The 19,794-nt window shown below is 38.9% G+C and overlaps 1 protein-coding gene and 1 long non-coding RNA gene across 10 annotated transcripts in view; one reads left to right on the top strand and one right to left on the bottom strand.

Annotated features, from left to right (window-relative positions):
• The window catches only part of FYB1 (FYN binding protein 1), a 193,421-nt gene that overhangs the window by 8,080 nt on the left and 165,547 nt on the right, over positions 1-19,794 (top strand). The window lies entirely within an intron of this gene.
• LOC111749954 (uncharacterized) overlaps positions 1-19,794 on the bottom strand; it is a 67,748-nt gene that overhangs the window by 27,411 nt on the left and 20,543 nt on the right. Inside the window, exons 6-7 of one of the 5 annotated variants that reach the window (XR_010318414.1) lie at positions 16,721-16,860; positions 6,497-6,575 (exon numbers count right to left, since the gene is read on the bottom strand). This is a non-coding gene — a long non-coding RNA (uncharacterized LOC111749954). Of the gene's footprint in view, positions 1-1,288; positions 6,576-14,770; positions 16,302-16,720; positions 16,861-19,794 lie in introns of those variants that run through there. The other 4 variants (XR_010318413.1, XR_010318417.1, XR_010318412.1 and 1 more) reach the window with 4 other exon arrangements.

Here is a 19,794-nt window from a genome sequence, read left to right as displayed (position 1 = left end):
AAATATGCAAATAACCCCAAACTAAAGTCAAGTGTTTCGAGAAGGATTTTTTAAAAATGTTTTGATGAAAATTTCCAATTATTTCTTCAAATTGGGATTGTTTTGTTTTGTTTTGTTTTCAGACCCACTTTTCCCCAAAATAGTATATGCTCTTTAAAAAGATTGATGTAACAAAAATTGATTACTTTTTCAAAAAATCTCTCAGAATTTTACAATATGCCTTTTATACCCAGGTAGTGAAATCAGAGTGCAGAATCACATATATACAGTCAGATTTGAGCTACAAAAACTGTTAAAGCCAACAATAAATTCAGAAACCTTAACACAGATTAAAAGAAGTGGGATCTAACAAAAAAACTGCTGAATTTGATCTGTGACAGACATCTAATTGAAAGAATTCAAATGAATTCTTGTCAAAAAACACTTGAATTGACATTTGGGAGGCTTGACTGCCATGAATACATTTTGTCAGTGCACAGACATAATCCAAAAGAACAATCAGCAACTTTATTCATTAAAATTTTAGAAGAAAAATAGCTGAGTTTTACACAAGAGGACATTCCTCTGAAAAGAACTACTTTTGTCATGTTACCCACTACTACATGAGACAGCATTTTAAGGCTGGGTAGGGTTTTCTCAATAGCAGAACCTAAGTACCCCAAATCAACAGAACTGAGACAGACACTGTTCAAATTAGTTACCTAGGAGGTGGGGGGCGGGGGGAGGGCAGGGTGGGGAGTTTCCAAACTATCTATTTGGTGATTTCAAGCAAACAAAGAAAAGGCTGTAAAAGTGGAATTGTTGTAACTTCTGATTTCTAAGCAAAGTCCACCTGTAGTTACTTACCATGCCTAGCTCAGACGCTTTCAGTTCTCAATAGAGGCTAAGAGTTACCAAACCTGAGCAAGCATTGATGGAATTTGATAAGCAGGGCAGGGAGAGGTAGGAATTCCCAGGAAGTAGCCAGAATAACCATGTCTGGATGGCTTTTTGGCACGGACATCCAGATATAACTTCCATTCCCTTCCACATGGGAAGTCCTTCTATTTGATTTTTAAGCCACACACACACACACACACACACACACACACACACACAAAAATGGGCTTCCAGCACATTCCTGGGAAATGACGCCAGACCTACCCTTTGATCAGTGAGAAAACTGGTTACTCTCTTCTTTGGGTTCATTACAGACAGGTAGTCAATGCAGAGGCAGGGGAATATTGCCTCCTTGGGCAAAAAAAAAAAAAAAAAAACCCAGAAACATGTCACACTTTACATTTCTAACACCTGTGCTACTGTTTCCATTGTTGTTTTTAGGTGTTGTGCGGTCTATTTTTGACCCACAGCATCTGCATGTGACAGAGTAGAACTGCCCCATCAGGTTTTCTAGGCTGTAATCTTCACGGGAGCAGATTGCCAGGTCTTTCTCCCTCGGAGCCATTGGGTGGGCTCGAGCCACCAGCCTTTGGGTTAGCAGCCACGCACTTAACCATTTTCATTGGTATGCTTTGCATTTAAATGCATGATTATCACTACAGCATCCATAAATACTTGTAATTAAAGAAAAGTTCTGTTTAACAGCATACCATTTAAGTTACTGTGATAGATTTTTACTTTGAAGTAAGTAGACCCGCAGGGGAGACAAAAGGAGAGATACCGGTTAAAATACTGGATTCTGGGAGCCTGCAGGCTGAGGTTGGAAGCCTTGCCATGACTGTCAATTCTGTTTTCTCAAGCTTTCTGGTTAATTCGACTTCTGTTTATCGCCTCCCACACCGAGTCTGGGTCAGTCTGTGTTATCAGGACCAACAGATTATCTTACAGGAGCCCGCTTTTTGTTACATGTCTGGTTCACAGGAACACTGGAGCTTGTGGCTCATGATCAGGTAATTTTTCCTTCCAGCTTTAATATCATTTGAATAAATTACACAGTTCTGGATATGTAGAAAAAGCCAGGGTAAGACTTAATAAACATTGTCTTCTGGCTATGCAGTTGATTCTGGACATGTTTCAATTAGAAGCAGTGTCTTGGTATGGACAATGAGATGAGATTAAAATGCTTAACAGCCTATAGGGAGGTTCTGAGCTAGTCTTGAGTGTGCACGCAGGGGGAGTTGGAAGGTGGTTAAAATTTAGTTATCAAGTAGGGTATTGATGTTTGTAACTTCCTTAGAAATGCACCCCCTTCCAACAAAAAAGATGAATGGAAAAATGGATGGAAATGTAATAAAGCAAATGCAAGTATAGCAAAATGCTAACAATTATAGGGGAGGGAGTTTATTGGTGTTCAAGTTCATGCTTGAAATTTTTCATAATATAATGTGAAGGGGAAAATTTAAGTGTCAAATGGACTGAGTAAACAAAGCTGGGAATTTTAATACAATATTCCATTTTCTATATTCTTAACCAGTGCATTTATACAGCCTCTATTTGTCCAGTAAATGAAATATCAGCAATCAACTTTCCTTCCTGAATAGAAATAGCTCCACAGTTGTCTTCTCTTATAAAAAAGGAACGAATGTGATGAGAAACTTTTTCAAAATATACCAAAAAATCTTAAACAATTAAAAATAGCACTCTCTGAAGAAAACTGCTATTAACATTTTCGTAAATACAGGCATATGGCGAGACAGAGTATAAGATCTTTTCATATCTGCCTCTTGTAGCTGAGCTTGGGATATTTCTCCTCCATTTTCCCAGTGCCTTTGACATCTTCCCCCGAGTCTGAAACCTCCTTTAATACTTGGCTCCAACATTATTCCTTCATGAAACCTACTTTTGACTCTCAACCTACTCTAGTCCCCCTTGATTAGGCCTGTCTTGCCATCAGCATTTCTCTTGTCAATGCCTTGAAATTTTCCTCAAGCACCTTTGATATGCAAATGTATTTTCTCCACAATTATTATGTTGTGTCCCACCATGTTATCTTGCATATCCCAGATGACCAATATATTTGCTGTCAGACTCGTAATTTTAAAGGACTCTGATCTGATTAAGATACAACCGTGCTTCTAATTTAATAACTAACATAGTTTTTGAAAATATCTCCACTCTAGATAGAAAGGAGGATATGTATGCCATTCTATTTCTCTTGAATTATGGGAAACACTGAGATCATAACTGTAACACAGAATTCTTCCTTCAGAAAATATAAGCCAACTATAAGCCAACCTCGGCTCATGCAATTTTCACTTGGATTTTGTCATTGCCATCTCACAAGGGTTCTTGGTGAATGACAGGTGTAGTATCTGAAGAGTATAGAAGGTTCTGGGCTTCCCAGATGAGTAGCGGCAGTGTTTATGAACATTTTTATTTCATGGTAATAAAACTGAGTTTTAGTTCTTTAAAGAGTGAAAAGAAGCATCCTTATTCATATTTGAGAGGTATCTTTAATACATTGACTTCATGAATTCACTTTCTTGCATTGTAAATTTTATACTTGATTTCCTGATTTTATAGGAATGCTTTATATATTCCTCAAATCTGCTCCTTTTAGGGAAAATCAAAGAATAGAATAGTCATCTACATAATTCAGGCAGTAAACTTACTTTTCTCTGGAAATAGAAAAACAGATTGTTTCTAGCTTCCTCCTTTTAGTATAGCGTTGTCCTGAGCTCTATCAAGGTTCAATTCACTTTTCAAATTTTGTAGTTTAAGGAATAAGGAATAATATAACAACAATAGCCAACATTTTACTGTTGTTGTTATTGTTGTTAGGTGCCGTCAGATCCATTCCGGCTCATAGTGACCCTATGTACTACAAAATGAAACACTGCCCAGTCCTGAGCCATGCTCACAATCGTTGTTATGCTTCAGCCCATTGTTACAGCCACTGTGTCAATCCATCTAGTTGAGAGTCTTTCTCTTTTTCGATGACACTCTACCAAGCATGATGTCCTTCTGCAGGGATTGATCCTTCCTGATATCATGTCCAAAGTATGTAAGATGTAGTCTCGCCATCCTTGTTTCTAAGGAGCATTCTGGTTGTACTTCTTCCAAGACATTTGTTCATTCTTCTGGCGGTCCACGATCTATTCAATGTTCTTCTCAAGCACCACAATTCAAAGGTGTTAATTCATCTTTGGTTTTCCTTATTTGTTGTCCAGCTTTTGCATGCATATGATACAACTGAACACGCCATGGCTTGGGTCAGGCACACCTTAGTCTTCAAGGTGATGTCTTTGATTTTCAACATTTTAAAGAGGTCTTTCACAACAGATTTGCCCAACACAATGTGTGTTTTGATTTCTTAACCACTGCTTCCATAGGTGTTGATTGTGGATCCAAGTAAAATGCAACCCTTGACAACTTCAATCTTTTCTCCACTTATCATGATGTTGCTTATTGGTCCACTTGTGAAGATTTTTGTTTTCTTTATGTTGAGGTGTAATCCATACTGAAGGCTGTGATCTTTGATCTTCATCAGTAAGTACTTCAAGTCCTCTTTCAGCAAGCAAGGTTGTTTCACCTACCTAACATGGGTTGTTAATGAGTATTCCTCCAATCCTGATTCCCTGTTCTTCTTCATACAGTCCAGCTTCTCAGATTATTTACTCACCATACAGATTGAATAGGTATGGATACAACCCTGATACACACCTTTCCTGACTTTAAAACATGCAGTATCCCCTTGTTCTGTTCAAACAACTGCCTCTTGATCTATGTACAGGTTCCTCATGAGCACAATTAAGTGTTCCGGAATTCAAATTCTTCGTAATGTTATGTATTATTTGTTATGATCCACACAGTCGAATGCCTTTGCATAGTGAATAAAACACAGGTAAACATCTTTCTAGTATTATCTGCTTTCAGCCAGGATCCATCTGACATCAGTAATGATATCCCAGTCCTATGTCCTTCTCTGAATCCAGCCTGAATTTTGGGCAGTTCCCCGTCAATATATTGCTGCAGCTGCTTTTGAATAATCTTCAACAAAATTTGACTTGCGTGTGGTATTAATGATATTGTTCAATAACTTCCACATTCAGTTGGATCACCTTTCTTGGGAATAGGCATAAATATGGATCTCTCCCAGTCAATTGGCAAATTTCCTGGCATAGACGAGTGAGCACTTCCAGTGCTGTATCCATTTGTTGAAACATCTCAATTGATATTCTGTCAATTCCTGGAGCCTTTTTTTTTGCCAATGCCTTCAGTGCAGCTCAGGCTTCTTCCTTCAGTTCTTGATCATATGCTACCTCTTGAAATGATTGAACGTCAACCAATTCTTTTTGGTATAATGACTCTGTATATTCCTTCCACATTCTTTTGATGCTTCCTGTGTTGTTTAATATTTTCCCCCATGGAATCCTTCACTATTGCAACTCGAGGCTTGAATTTTTTCTTCAGTTCTTTCAGCTTGAGAAATGTCAGGCACGTTTTTCCCTTTTGGTTTTCCATCTCCAGCTCTTTGCACATGTCATTATAATACTCTACTTTGTCTTTTGGAGCTGCCCTTTGAAATCTTCTGTTCAATTCTTTTACCTCATCATTTCTTCCTTTTGCTTTAGCTACTTGACATTCAAGAGCAAGTTTCAGAGTCCCTTCTGATATCCATTTTAGTCTGTCAGTTTGTTGTACTGTGGAGGCTTGCATGTTGCTGCGATGCTGGAGGATATGCCACCAGTATCCAGATACCAACAGGGTCACTCACGGCAAACAGGTTTCAGCTAAGCTTCCAGAGGAAGACAGACTAGGAAGAAGGACCTGGTAGTCTACTTCTGAAAAGCATTACCCAGTGAAAACCTTAAGAATAGCAGTGGAACATTGTCTGATATAGTGCTGGAAGATGAGCCCCCCAGATTGGAAGGCACTCAAAAGACAACTGGGGAATAGCTGCCTCCTCAAAGTAGAGTTGACCTTAATGACACGGATAAAGTCAAGCTTTCAGGACCTTCATTTGCTGTTGTGGCATGGTACAAATTGAGAAGAAACAGGTGCAGATATCCATTAATAATCAGAACCTGGAATGTACGAAGTATGAATCTAAGAAAATTGGAAATCGTCAAAAATGAAATGGAACACATAAGCATAGAGATCCTAAAGTATTAGTGAGCTGAAATAGACTCGTATTGGCCATTTTGAATCAATCATACAGTCTACTATGCTGGGAATGACAACTTCAAGAGGAATGGCACTGCATTCATTCTCAAAAAGAACATTTCGAGATTCATCCTGAAGTACAACACTGTCAGTGGTAGGCTAATATCCATAAGCCTACAAGGAAGACCGGTTAATATGACTATTATTCAGATTTACACACCAACCACTAAGGCCACAGATGAAGAAATTGAATATTTTTACCAACTTCTACAGTCTGAAATTGATTGAGCATGCAGTCAGGATACATTGATAATAACTGGTGATTGGAATGCAAAAGTTGGAACAAAGAAGAAATATCAGCATCTGGAAAATATGGCCTTGGTGGTAGAAACAATGCCAGAGATGGAATGATAGAATTTTGTAAGGCCAACGACTTCTTCATTTTAAATACCTTTTTTTCACCAGCATAAATGGCCACTATACACGTGGACCTCACCAGATGGAGTACACAGGAATCAAATCAACTACACCTGTGGAAAAAGAAGATGGAAAAGCTCAATGTCATCAGTCAGAACAAGGCCAGGGGCCAACTGCAGAACAAACCATCAACTGCTCCTATGCAAGTTCAAGTTGAAACTGAAGAAAATTAGACCAAGCCAATCAGAGCCAAAGTATGACCTTCAATATATCCCACCTGAATTTAGAGACCATCTCAAGAATAGATTTGACATGTTGAACACTGATGACCAAAGACCAGACAAGTTGTGGAATGACGTCAAGGACATCATTCAGAAAGAAAGCAAGAGGTCATTTAAAAGACAAGAAAGAAAAAAAGACCAAAAAGATTTTACTAAATGCTTCATATATGCCAGACACTGCCCTAGGTGTTTTAAAAATATCAATTCATTAAATTTTTACAGGAGATATATTACTTTTACCCCATTTTTCAGATCTTGGAACCAAGGGAGAGAGAGGTAGCACAATTGGCAACCAGCCTGCTGAGTGGAAGAACCAAGATCCAAAGGTAGACTGTCTGACTCTAGAGCCTGTACCCAAGCTATTCCACTCTACTAACTGCTGGGAGAAAAGAACTAGCGTTAATGTAGGTCAGAGATAGGGCATGAAGGGAACTTGCTGTTTCACAAGCTTGGTATGACCCTATCTCTATCCCTCTATGGGGGTGTTACTAGGCTAGTACCAGGTTAGTTTATGGTGCTAAATTGATACTACTAAGATCATCTCTTAAGACATATACTTTGATCCTTTTTTTTTTTTCCAGAAAATAAGGATAATTTATGTGATTCATTTTTGTTCATGGTCTATTCTCTTGTGCACATCAAAATATTTCTTATCGCATTTATTATCCAAAATGTATTCTAGAAAATTTGAAAAGAAAAGCAAAGCCCAGCCATAGCTATATTCCTTCTACTATGTGATCATTCAATCTTTATCTACAAGGATATGTATTTTACATAATTATCATAGTATTTTTTCACTTAAGGTTAGAGTGCTCTTCCATGTTACTACATACAGTTCATAATCCTTTCAAGGATTATAATACAGCCCGTGAAGTTAACATATAATTTACTTAGATATTTTTGTGGCAGCCAGGATTTTTTCAATTAGAAAATTTACAGTAAACATTTTCACACTTGTAGGTGTTTTCGTACTGTGCGTCATTTCCTTAGAATAAATTTGTAGAGGTGATCAAAGGAATTAAGCTCTTTTTTTTTTCATCATTCTATGGCCATACATTGACCAAATAGGGTTTTATCTTTTTTTTTTTTTTTCAGGCTAATTACTTAATAAACAAAACAGTGTTAATGAAAAATTTTAAATCAGTTTTCTTTAATTCCCATTGAATTGAACACTTTCGGTTATATTGGGCAAAGATTTAACTTTCCTCTCCCAAAGCATTTTTGTGGAGGGGACTCATCTATTGACATCTAGTGGCACTCTTACATGTAAATTTTAAATTTTAATCCCATTTGCACAAATATTTTACACATTTTCCCCTTTTGTTTTATTGCTCTTTTGTTACTGTTGCATAGCAGATTTTTTTAATAAGTTAGTTTCTTCAATGTTTTCATTAAAAATCACCACTCCTTGATAAATACTTTAGTCTGTGCTTTGCTGCTTTTTCTTCGTAACTCTGCAATCCATGTGGATTTTTTTCTGATTTATGGTAGGAATTAATTGTGAGGCAAAAATAAATTTCCTTCTTTTTATATAGATATTCCCTTTCGCCATTTTGAAATTATTAGATTATCTTATACTAAGGCACTCTTTGAGCCATCTATATTATATTTTTAGATTGTTATCATGCCTTTTCAACTATTACTTTATTTTTTTTTTTTCTAATAGGTCTAGCTTCCCCCATCATTGCTCCTCTCACAATATTTACTGGTTATCTTACCAATGTATTTTTTAAGTTAAATTTTATAATAATTTTATTAAGTTCTTTTAAAAAAATTCCATTATGATTGTAACTGTGAGTCTTTCAGATTAGAAAACATGGACCTGTGAACAGTAGCTGGCTTTCTTTTTTAGTATTGCTTTGTATACTGTTCAATTTGCTTTTCACACCTTGCATTTTAGAGATTTCCCCCCGTACATATTCTCAGGATGACTTTGTAGGTCAGAGCCATGGACTGGCTGAGGAGGAGAGAACACTGAGCCCACCCATACAGAGAATAAAGTCACCCCACAGTAAAACAGTGATGGTGATGGCGGTGGTGTTAGTTGCCTTCAATTCAGCTCCAACTCTGGTGAAACATTGCCTGGTCCTGTGCCATCTTCATGAACGTTGCTATGTTTGAGTCCATTGTATGGCTATGGTAAAACTGTACTTCCAGTTAAACTGTATCCTGGTGTAACCTAGTGAACTAATCAGTGTCTGCAGACAAGAGGGGTTCTTACTTTAATTTGTTCTTGCTGTTGTCATTCTATTTCACTTCCCTCTTTTTTTTTCATAATATTGTGTTTTCAACAGAAGTTTACACAGCAAATTCAATTCCCATTTAACAATTTCTACACAAATTGTTAAGTGACATTGGTTACATTTTTCACAATCTGTCAACATTCTCATTAATTCTGTTCTGGTTGTTATATTTCCAGTAACCTGGTTTCCCTGCCTCTTTACCATATCACCTTTCTTTAGAGTAATTTTTGATCATATACCAAAACCCAAACCCACTGCTGTCAAGTCTATTCTGACTCATAGCGACCCTACAGGGTTTCCAAGACTGTCCCATCTTTCTGCTGCAGAGCAGCTGGTGGGTTTGCAACACCAACTTTTTTGGTTAGCAGCTGGGTACTTAGCCACTGTACTGCCAGGGCTCTTTGACCATGTAGATCACATATAAATAATTTTTTAAAGGAGCTCAGTACTCACAGGTGATATTCTTTATTTTATGAGCCAATCTTTACTTAGCTAAAGGGTGACCTCAGGGGATAGTTTCAGTTCAAGGCTTAAAGAGTATCTCAGGGTAATAGTCTCAGGGAGTCCTCTATTCTTATCTGGCCCAGTAAGTCTGCGCTTTTTAAGGATTTGAGTTCTATTCTACTTTTTTCTCCCACTCTAACCAGACGCATCTGTTCTAGCCCTGGTAAGAACAGAATGGTAGTGGTAGTAGGGCACCATCCAGGACTTCTGCTCTCAGGGTAGGTGAGGCCCTAGTTTGGGTAGACTGTTATGCCTTTAGACTAGTTTCTTCTCTGAGTCTTTGGTTTCCTTGTTTCTCTTTTGCTCCACATGAGGAAAGATCAATAATTGTATCTTAGATGGCTACTCACATGCTTTTGAGACCCCAGACACTACTCATCAAACTAGGATGTAGAACATAAACTTTATGAACTATAATATGCTAGTTGACCAAGTTGTCTCATGAGACTATGGCCCTAAGCCCTCAAATTCAGAAAACCAATCCCACAAGGTGTTTGGTTATATCTGAGATGCATCTGTAACTGTGCTTCCTATGTGGTTTATTAAATATATAAATATGTATGCATGTACACACATTCATGTGTATACACAACTCTTTGATGCATCTGTCTGTACACATATGTACACACATATACATACCCATACACATATATGCATATATACATATGTTTGTAACTATACACACATTTTTTGTTGTTGTTTGTGTTGTTGCACAATTATATTTTATATCCTTTATTAAAAATGTCTTGTACTTCTTAGTGATGTCATTTACCTTGGTCAAGCTGTGTGTCCTTCTCCCACATTTGGTGCTACCTTTCCCATCACCAAAAATAACAAGTGTTTATTATCTAGAGAGTGACTTCCCCTTCCACCCTACGCCCCCAACCCACCCATCCCTGGTAACCACCAAGGAACATTGGTCCCTGTATTCTTGGCTTCTTTTCAAAGTGAGATCATACAATATTTGTCCTTTTGTGATTGACTATTTCACTCAGCATAATGTCCTCCAGATCCATCTACATTATGTTTCCAGAACTCATCATTATTCCTTATGGCTACATAGTATTCTGTTATATCCATGTACTGTTTGTCCATTGATGGGCCCTTAGGTTGTTTCCATCTTTTTGTAATTGTGAATAGTGCTACGATGAGCATAAATGTGCAATCACTTTTCTATTAATGTGGTTTATAGAGGTAAAATTAATTTAGAGTGTTCAGAATTGTGTGTCCCTCAGATTTTAAAGCTCTGAATTAAAAAATTCTCTCAGGAACAAATACAATTCTTTCATAAAACATGCTTTTTTTTCTGAAGTTTTTCCATCTATTAAAACAAATTTTTAAACAACAATCCATCCAAGGTTCTGAGATACTTTCCTCTACAGGGCAGGCAAAATATTTTCCTAATATATTATTTAATATTTAATATAATATTTCCTAATACAGACCTCTTCAAAAACAAACCAAACCTACTGCTGTTGAGTCAATTCCGACTCACAGCAAGTCCATACGGTTTCCCAGGCTGCAAACCTCTACAGAGGCAGACTGCCACATCTTTCTGCCATGGAGCCACTGGTGGTTTTGAACCATCAATCTTTTGGTTAGCAGTCAAGTGCTATAACCACTGTACTACCAGGGCACCTTTTCAAAGGTGGCTGTAAATCATCATTTGAAACTCCTCTATGAAACTGATAACTAATCCTTTGATCATTAAATTGTGAAATGGAACACTCACAGATCACATGATTTTTATCTTAAAGCTGTTATTACTTAGTTTCTTTATTAAGGTAAATGATTTCAGAATATAACATTCATAATGTGTCAAGAATTGTTATTCATAAAACTCTAGGATCTCTTGTCTTAAGAAGTCCACCATTTTTGTTTTCATTTACTGCAAAATCAGAACTTCATGTCGTTTTAAAAGTTTATCTGGCCACTTCCCAACACTCACAGCATGAAGCTCACCCAAGCAGTTTGCACAGAGATCATCCCATAGGTGCAACCAAGATCTCACCTACCTTCCTATCTCCAAATAGAATGATTGCTGGACTATACAATTTAAAAGGTGAGACCCAAAGAACCCTAATCATCTCCCCACTTTTAAATAATCCTACCACTTAATACCAAAAGAAGAAAACATGCACGTAAAAACTATAGCTATCACCTACATAATAGTATTCGAAAAGGGAAGCTTCGGACTCTTTGATGGTGATTTTTGTGTTTTATTTTGTTTTACAAAATCTATTCTGGTTAACATTCAAAATGGCCTCTTAATAGCCCAACTTGATGGAATCTTTTCAATCTTCTCAATGGCATCTGAAACTCTTGATTTTTGCAACACCATTGTTTCCCAGTTCTGAAGCAATTCCTTCTCAGTCCTTAACTAAACCAAACCAAATCAAATCAGACCAGTTGCTGATTCCAACTCACGGCTACCCACCTGACCTCTTGGAAGCAGATCACCAGACCTGTCTTTTGAGGTACTTCTGCGTGGCTTCTAACCACCAATCTTTCAGTTAGTAGTCAAACACTTAGCCATTTGCACCACTTTTGCTTTTGGTAATACTCAAGGCACCACCTTTGGCTCCCCTCTTACTCTGCCTACCCTCCCGAGGTGTTCTCTGTCATTGTCAAAGCTTCAGTTACTAGCCCTCTGCTGATGACTCACTCGTCTAGCACCTCATATACCACCTGACCCATCTGAGGTCATCATGTGCCCGCAAATCTATTCTTCCTCCTGTGTTCTGAAACTTAGTGAATGCAGCCACCATCTACCCATTTACTAAAGCCTTATACCTCTACGTCATTTTATATTTCTCCATTGCCTTCAGTGTCCACTGCCCACCTTATACGTTCTTACATATTCTCTTTAACCGTATTCAACAGGCTACATTCAGACATCAGGCCTTCATCTTTGGTGACCAAATGTCTTGGGTCTCGCACTCCTTAAGCCACCCTCACTCTGATGCCAAATCATACATCAAATTATGTAACATTATGGCTTATAACCCTTCAGGTGGCTTCTAATGACCTAGTGCAGGTATCAACAAACTATGGCCCAGGGGCCAGATCCAGCCCATTGCTGGCTTTTACAAATAAAGTATTATCAGAACATGTTATTGTTAAGTGCCGTCCTATCTGTTCTGACTCATAGTGACCCTATGTACAACAGGACAAAACACTGCCCAGTCCTGCGCCATCCTCGCTGTCATCACTATGCTTGAGCCCATTGTTGCAGCCATTGTGTCAGTCCATCTCGTTGAAGGTCTTCCTTTTTTTTGCTGACCCTCTACTTTACCAAGCATGATGTCCTTCTCCAGGGATATGTCCCTTCTGATAACATGTTCAAAGCACATGAGATGAAGTCTCACCATCCTTGCTTCTAATGAGCATTCTGGCTGTACTTCTTCCAAGACAGATTTCTTCATTCTTCCAGCAGTCCATGGTATATTCAGTATTCTTTGCCAACACCATAATTCAAAGGCATCAGTTCTTCTTGGTCTTCCTCATTCATTGTCCAGCTTTCACATGCCTATGAGGCAATTGAAAACACCATGACTTGAGTCAGGTACCTTAGTCCTTAAAGTGACATTTTAATGCAATGCGTCTTGGTTTTTTGACTGCTGCTTCCATGGCGTTGATTGCGGATCCAAGTAAAACGAAATCCTTGACAATTTCAGTCTTTTCTCAGTTTATCATCATGTTGCTTATCGGTCCAGTTGTGAGAATTTTTGTTTTCTTTATGTTGCAGTGCAATCCGTAATGAAGGCTGTAGTCTTTGATCTTCACAGTAAGTGCTTCAAGTCCTCTTTACTTTTAGCAAGCAAGGTTGTACCATCTGCACAATGCAGGTTGTTAATGAGTCTTCCTCCATTCCTGTTGCCACCTTCTTCTCCAACTAGTCTAGCTTCTCAGATTATTTGCTCAGCATACAGGTTGAATACGTAAGGTGAAAGGTTATTACCACGATGCACACCTTTCTTGACTTTACACAACACAGCATCCCCTTGTTCGGTTCGAACAGCTGCATCTTGGTCTGCGTACAGTTTCCACATGGGCACGATTAAGTGTTGGAACATAGTCATGATCTTTTATTTATGTATTGTCTATGGCTGCTTTCATGCAACAACAGCAGAGTCGCGTAGTTGTGAAAGAAACCATAGTTGTAGATGTGGCAAACGCCAAAAATACCTGGCCGTTTGCAGAAAAATTCTCTGACATTTGGCCTAGTGGATAAAGCCTGAACTCCATGATATAATATAAGACCCTCCATTCTTTAGCCACAACTTCTATCTTCAGGCTTGGCTCTTGCCACATGCCGCCTTAGACCTTATACTCTAGCGGGGCCCCGCTGCTTGCAGTTTCCCAGCATTGTCCAATAGAAATTTCTGGGATGAAGGAGATACTCTGTATCTACACTGTTCAAAGTGGTGATCACTAGTCACATGTGGCCTCTGAGCACTTAGGATGTGGCTATTGCATCTGAGAGGCTGAATTCCAGGTTTTATTTCATTGTAATTAACATGCATTTCAATAACCACATGTGGCTAGTGGCTACTGTATTGGGTAACACTGTGCTAGACTGTGTCACATGATTGTATCCTTGTTCATTCTAAGGGGGTATTTAAAATATTTAGAATATTCTGTCCACGTAGGACACATTCATATTTTAACTGTTAACTTAAGGGTCACCTCTTCTAATTCCTAAGTGCTATAACCCTGGTGGCGTAGTGGTTAAGAGCTACGGAGGATAACCAATAGGTTGGCAGTTCAAATCCACCAGGCTCTCCTTGGAAACCCGATGGGGCAGTTCTACTTTGTCCTATAGGGTCACTATGAGTCAGCATCAACTCCATGGCAACGGGTTTGTTTTTTTTTTTTTTGGCTTAAACCCTATCACTTCTCCCCCCTCCCCCCAAAATTGGATACTCCCCTTTCGTGCCCTCATTGTGCTGTCATGTTACCGGGAAAATGTTTCTGATATTGGTTTGCTTTCTCAACTACAGCATTAACCATCTGAATACAGACCCTTGTCCAATTTGTCTCTGCCTGTTTAACCCTCAGTCCAGAGCCTTGTTTGTGCCAGAAGCTTAATTAATATTAGTCAAATCAATTAATGTCACATTTAAACTGTTTTTTCAACAGGTATATCCCTTTCCTTCAATTATACTTCTTTGACAAAGAAAGAATTGCTGTTAGTACAAGTGCTAAAATATCCATCCTAGTGGCAGATTGTGCCGCCCGTCCCCCCCCCCCGCCCCCAGCCCCTTTACTCCTCCCTCTAGATGTTGGCTTCTTCCTTCTGGGAAAAGTAGCTGATTACAATTCCCTAGGCAACCTGATTTTGTTCACATATTTTAAAGTTCACTTTCATAACAGCATCTTTGAGACTTAGAGTCAAAATTGCCACATTCCTCCGAAAGTAGTAATGAGGAATTCATTTCCCTCTGCCAACCTATTTGTTTGACCTCTCTGAAATTTGTTAATTTGACCTTTTTCTGAGAACACACTGGTTACTTGCGGCTTAGGAGAGCCCTTAGCTACTGCAGCAAACTTGCTTTGTATTTAGTGGTAGATAACTTTTAATATTATCTAGACTAAGGACTGACAGAAAAGCCTACAGGAATGGTCATGTGGCACAAACAACAATCAACAGTCCTCAGAGACTGAAACTTCCTTAGAAGGAGGAGCCAGGCCATTTTGACAACACTTCTGAAAATGTTCAAGAATCTAGCCGAGTCAGGTAGATTTCGGTGCCTGCCAAGAAACTACATGTGTTCACAGCATTCAGAGTAGCAAAACAAAGCTTTTATATACTTCCTTTTGAAGTTTCAACTTAAATATTGACAATTTTTGGAGTTTCTTTGGCTTATGTAAAATTAAGAGACCTATCCTATAAGAGAAATTACTTCAAAGTGCTCTAAGTTTTCTCACCATTGACAGTTTTTTAAATTGTTGGAGTTTAAAATCAGATTATTTTAGTCCATCTCAGGTGGTTTTGAAAGCTGTACTATCTTATTTAAGCTCTAATATCTTACCCCTGTAGGATCAAGAAATATAAAGAAAAAAGGATAAAATATTGATGAGGGTTCCATTCATCAGGAGTTTTTGGGTGATGCAAATAGTTAAGCGTTCTAATACTAGCTGAAAAGTTGGTGATTTGAACCCACCCAGAGCACCTTGGAAGACAGGCCTGGCAATCAGGATCTGAAAAGGCATAGCCCTGAAAACGTTATGGAGCCGTCCTACTCTGCACACATGCGGCCGCCATGAGTCAGAATTGACTTGACGGCGGCTAACAACGTTTATCAGATCACCTCCCTGGTCTCCTTGTATCAAGTGCGGGCAGTCAGTCCTCAGGTTATGAATGAGATACACTCCTAACTGTGTCTTTAAGCCTTTAAGTCGAATTTGTAAGTCTGAACAGATGCATGCGATTCTTATTAGCCTTACTTTAGTGCAAGAAAAGGCTCGAAGCCTTTCCAGTGACTTAAAAGCTGCACACATAGCAAGTGAAGGTGATTGTGATGAAGAATTTGTTGGGAGTAGAGGCTGGTTCAATCGCTTCAAAGTGAGGGCAATTTTGCACAACATTAAAAGGCGAGTATAAGTGGCGAGTATAAGTTGTCCGTAAGTTGGATGTTCATAATTCAGGGACTGTCTGTAGTCAGTGCTGCTCATACAACTGCCCTGGAGATCATCTGTCTAGTGGATTTGCGTAGTGTTTCTGAACAGCTTCCGTGTGCAGATCCAGGTTCTACCTTTCACAAGTCCAGGTTCTGCCTTCTTCACTCTCAATGCTCCGGTATCCCCTCTGTAAAATGGGTATAATGAGGATCTGTACCTAGTAAGTGTATATGAGTATCAAAGGGGCCAATATTGCAGGGAAGCAATATTATACTGCACCTACCCCAGAATAAAAGGTCATGGAATATTTGGTATTTTATTTGTGTTACCTAAAATTCTTAAAACCTTCTCGTGCGAATGCTTTCAAAACTTTAAAATCAAAAGGGTTTTAATCCCTTCAAAATGGTTTTGAATGACTCAAACTTCTTATATTTAAAAGAAAATTAATAACTTCCTTTCTAACAATGTTTAGACATATCTGGGATTTCTTTGGGAATATGGGATGATTGAGAGAAGCAACTATAATCAGGAAATCTGAATCAGAGGCCTTGACATTGGAAAAACTGGTCACTATTGTGGAATGCCTCTACCCAACACCCTACCTACCCAAACAGTGGCCAGACAGTAGGTGTTCCCTTAAATAGGAATGGTTTTCCTCTACTGCCTGAAACTGAAGAGGCTTGCTTGGACTCCTTTTAAGCTGCTGGACGAATTCCACAGACCTCAGAAGAGGGAAAACAGGCTGTCTGAAAAATACAGGAAAATGCACCCAGGGCTGAGAAAAGAAAACACTGCCAGTGGTTCAGGCTTTCAAATGTTACTAAGTTCAAATGTTTCTAAAAGCATAAAGTGGTATGAGAACATACTAAACCAAAGAAAATCAAAACCATTGCCATCAAGTCGATTCCCACCCTATAGGACAGAGTAGAACTACCCCACAGGGTTTCCAAGGACTGGCTGGTGGATTCAAACTGCTGATCTTTTGGTTAGCAGCCAAGCTCTTAACTACTGTGCCACCAGGGCTCAGTAAATGTTTATTGAATAAGTTTGCTGAAATTGACCATGGATGTGTGTACTTGCCCATGTAATTATTCAAAAGTGGTAAAATTCCAGCTCCCACTGTGCCGATCCCGATTCATAGCAACCCTATAGGACAGAGTAGAACTGCCCCATAGGGTTTTCAAGGCTGTAAATCTTTAAGGAAGCAGACTGCCACATCTTTCTCCCATAGAGCGGCTGGTAGATGCAAACCACCAACCTTTCGGTTAGCCGCTGAATGCTTTAACCACTGAGCCACCAGGACTTCTGGTGGAATGCTATAGTAGACCTCTATTCACTTCCTAAGGCTGCTATAACAAAATGCCATAAGCTGGGTGACTAAAAACAAGAGAAATGTATTCTTTCACAATCCTAGAGGCTAGAAGTCCAAAAGCAAGGTGTCAGCAAGGCCATGCTCACTCTGAAAGCTCTAGGTGGGGATCGGTTCCATGCCTTTCTCTTAGCTTCTGGTGTTACCAGCAATCCTTGGTATGTACAAAGTCACTCCAGTCTCTGGCTCCATGGTCTTATGGGCATTCTCCCTGTGTACCTTTGTGTATTCTCTCTTTCTTATATGAATACCTCTCGTATTTGATTAGTGCCCACTCTAATCCAGTCTGACCTCATTTTAACTTGATTACATCTGCAAAGACCCTATGTCCACCTATTAAGAAAAATGACTATAAATACACTTCTTGGGAAAAAAATTCCAGGAAAAATGTTATTTCATAGAAGTTCTATTTTTATCCCTTTGACTTGAGAATTTTCTTTTTAAATCATAATCCTTACTTTGAGTGTTAACCTGAAGACATAAATCCAGTTTGTTGAATTGTACCAGAACTCTGAATTTTTTATACTTACCATGCCTAAATAACAATCTCAAAAAAAGAGCTTCAGGTAAATAGAATACTAGACTTCATTTGTTAAAACAAATTAAAGATTATATCACGTGTCAAAACTACATGAGGATAAATTTTTCTTGCACACCCTGTATGTTTCTAGTGGAAAATGCTATAGTGTAGAGCCAAATAAAGATACACAAAATCCGGAATCTTTGAACTATTTCAAAGCCTCATATTTGTGAACTATAATCTATTAGGCCAAAAAGTGGCCCTTTTGTCAGTCACCCTTTTGGGGAGTATCTAAATTTCATGACTGATTGTATATATATGGGGGGGGCATTGTTGTAAGTGTTTTACACACACTAACTCTCTGAAGTAGATACGATTATTGTCATTATTTCTATTTTCAGACTGGAAAATACAGGTACAGAGAAGCAAATTGTCAAAGGTCTCACAGTTAGCAAGTGGTAGAGTGGATGTTCAAACCCAGGTACTCTGGCTCTGAGGTCCAGGCTCTAAACCTGTATTTTTCTTTCTCGAATGGGATCATGTTGTTCACGTTCTGTTCCTTGCTCTGCCTTTGTTTCTTGACTCTGTAACAGGGACATCTTTCTCTAGAAGTTCATGTGGCTTTATATCATTATTTTGTAAAGGACAAAGAGCATTCCCTTGTCTGACTGTACCACACATTGCCTAACCTGTTCCCTGTCCGTGGACATTTAATCTTCACTTTTCTGCGGTGAAAGTCACTTCCAACTCTCAGAACTGTTGCCTGTGACATGGGAGAGTCAACCGCGTGAAAAGAGCATGTGGAGAGTTAGTATAACTTGGAGCTCTCATCAGAAGAAATATTTTCACCTCCCCTAGGAAGGGTAGTAATAGGGTCTCAGGGATTTTGGATATTATTAGGGAAAAACAGCTGGTCATGTCAAGTTATCATTATGATAGAAGTTGAATTAGCATGCTGAATTATAAATACAACATTGCATGTATCGTATAATACGTGCCCTCCCTCACACATACACAACTCTTTTACAATGAATTTTACAGTGAATTTTGGGTTTTAGCATTTGACAACATTAAGAAAATTGTTGAAATTTGCTTACAGTTTCTGGAATATGAAATAACGTGTGAGGCGTTCCGAGGGCTCTCAGAAGCATGTTCTCGGGGTCAATGACAAATCTTTTGGGGGGAAATACGGCTGAGAGGAAACTTAATGCAAAATTTTTGTCCTGATAAGACTTTCTTTTGAGCTTTAATGTAAATTTACAGGAGACCTGGATTTTAAATAACAAATTCTCTTGAGCAAATGGTTTTCAATAGATGCCCTCCAGCAAAAAGAGCCACGTAAGCCAGAAGAGTTCAGATGAGCCAAAACCATAAGACTCCTTTCTAGTGCACCTGCTTTTCAAATAAGGTAGATTTCCCTCTGGGAAGTGGTCTGTGTCATGCACCCATTGTGAATGGTGCCTCCAAGGGTCATACAGGGCACAATCAACTCAACCCTATCTGTCCCTCTGTCTCCACAGAGCTACCCTTAGAGGTGAGGAGAAAAAAGGAAATTGGGTAGAACTCCACTTTCACTCCCAACCTTGACCCTACTTCCCTCCCTTTTTACTGCCTATCTACAACTCTGCATTTTGAGGAATGACAGAAAGGAGGAAGTGGACAAGAAGAAGGTGGGAATAAACAGGAAGGGGGGGTGGGGAGGGATATGTGCAGACCTGAGTGATACAACAACAAAGCAAAGGAGTGGAATCGAAGCTTAGGCCCCCTCCTAAGATGCCTGTCTCCCAGACT

The sequence above is a fragment of the Loxodonta africana genome, chromosome 2 (assembly GCF_030014295.1).
Source record: "Loxodonta africana isolate mLoxAfr1 chromosome 2, mLoxAfr1.hap2, whole genome shotgun sequence".
Lineage (NCBI taxonomy): Eukaryota > Metazoa > Chordata > Mammalia > Proboscidea > Elephantidae > Loxodonta > Loxodonta africana.
The sequence above is the reverse complement of the archived record's forward strand: the minus strand, read 5'-3'. Positions and strand labels throughout refer to the sequence as shown.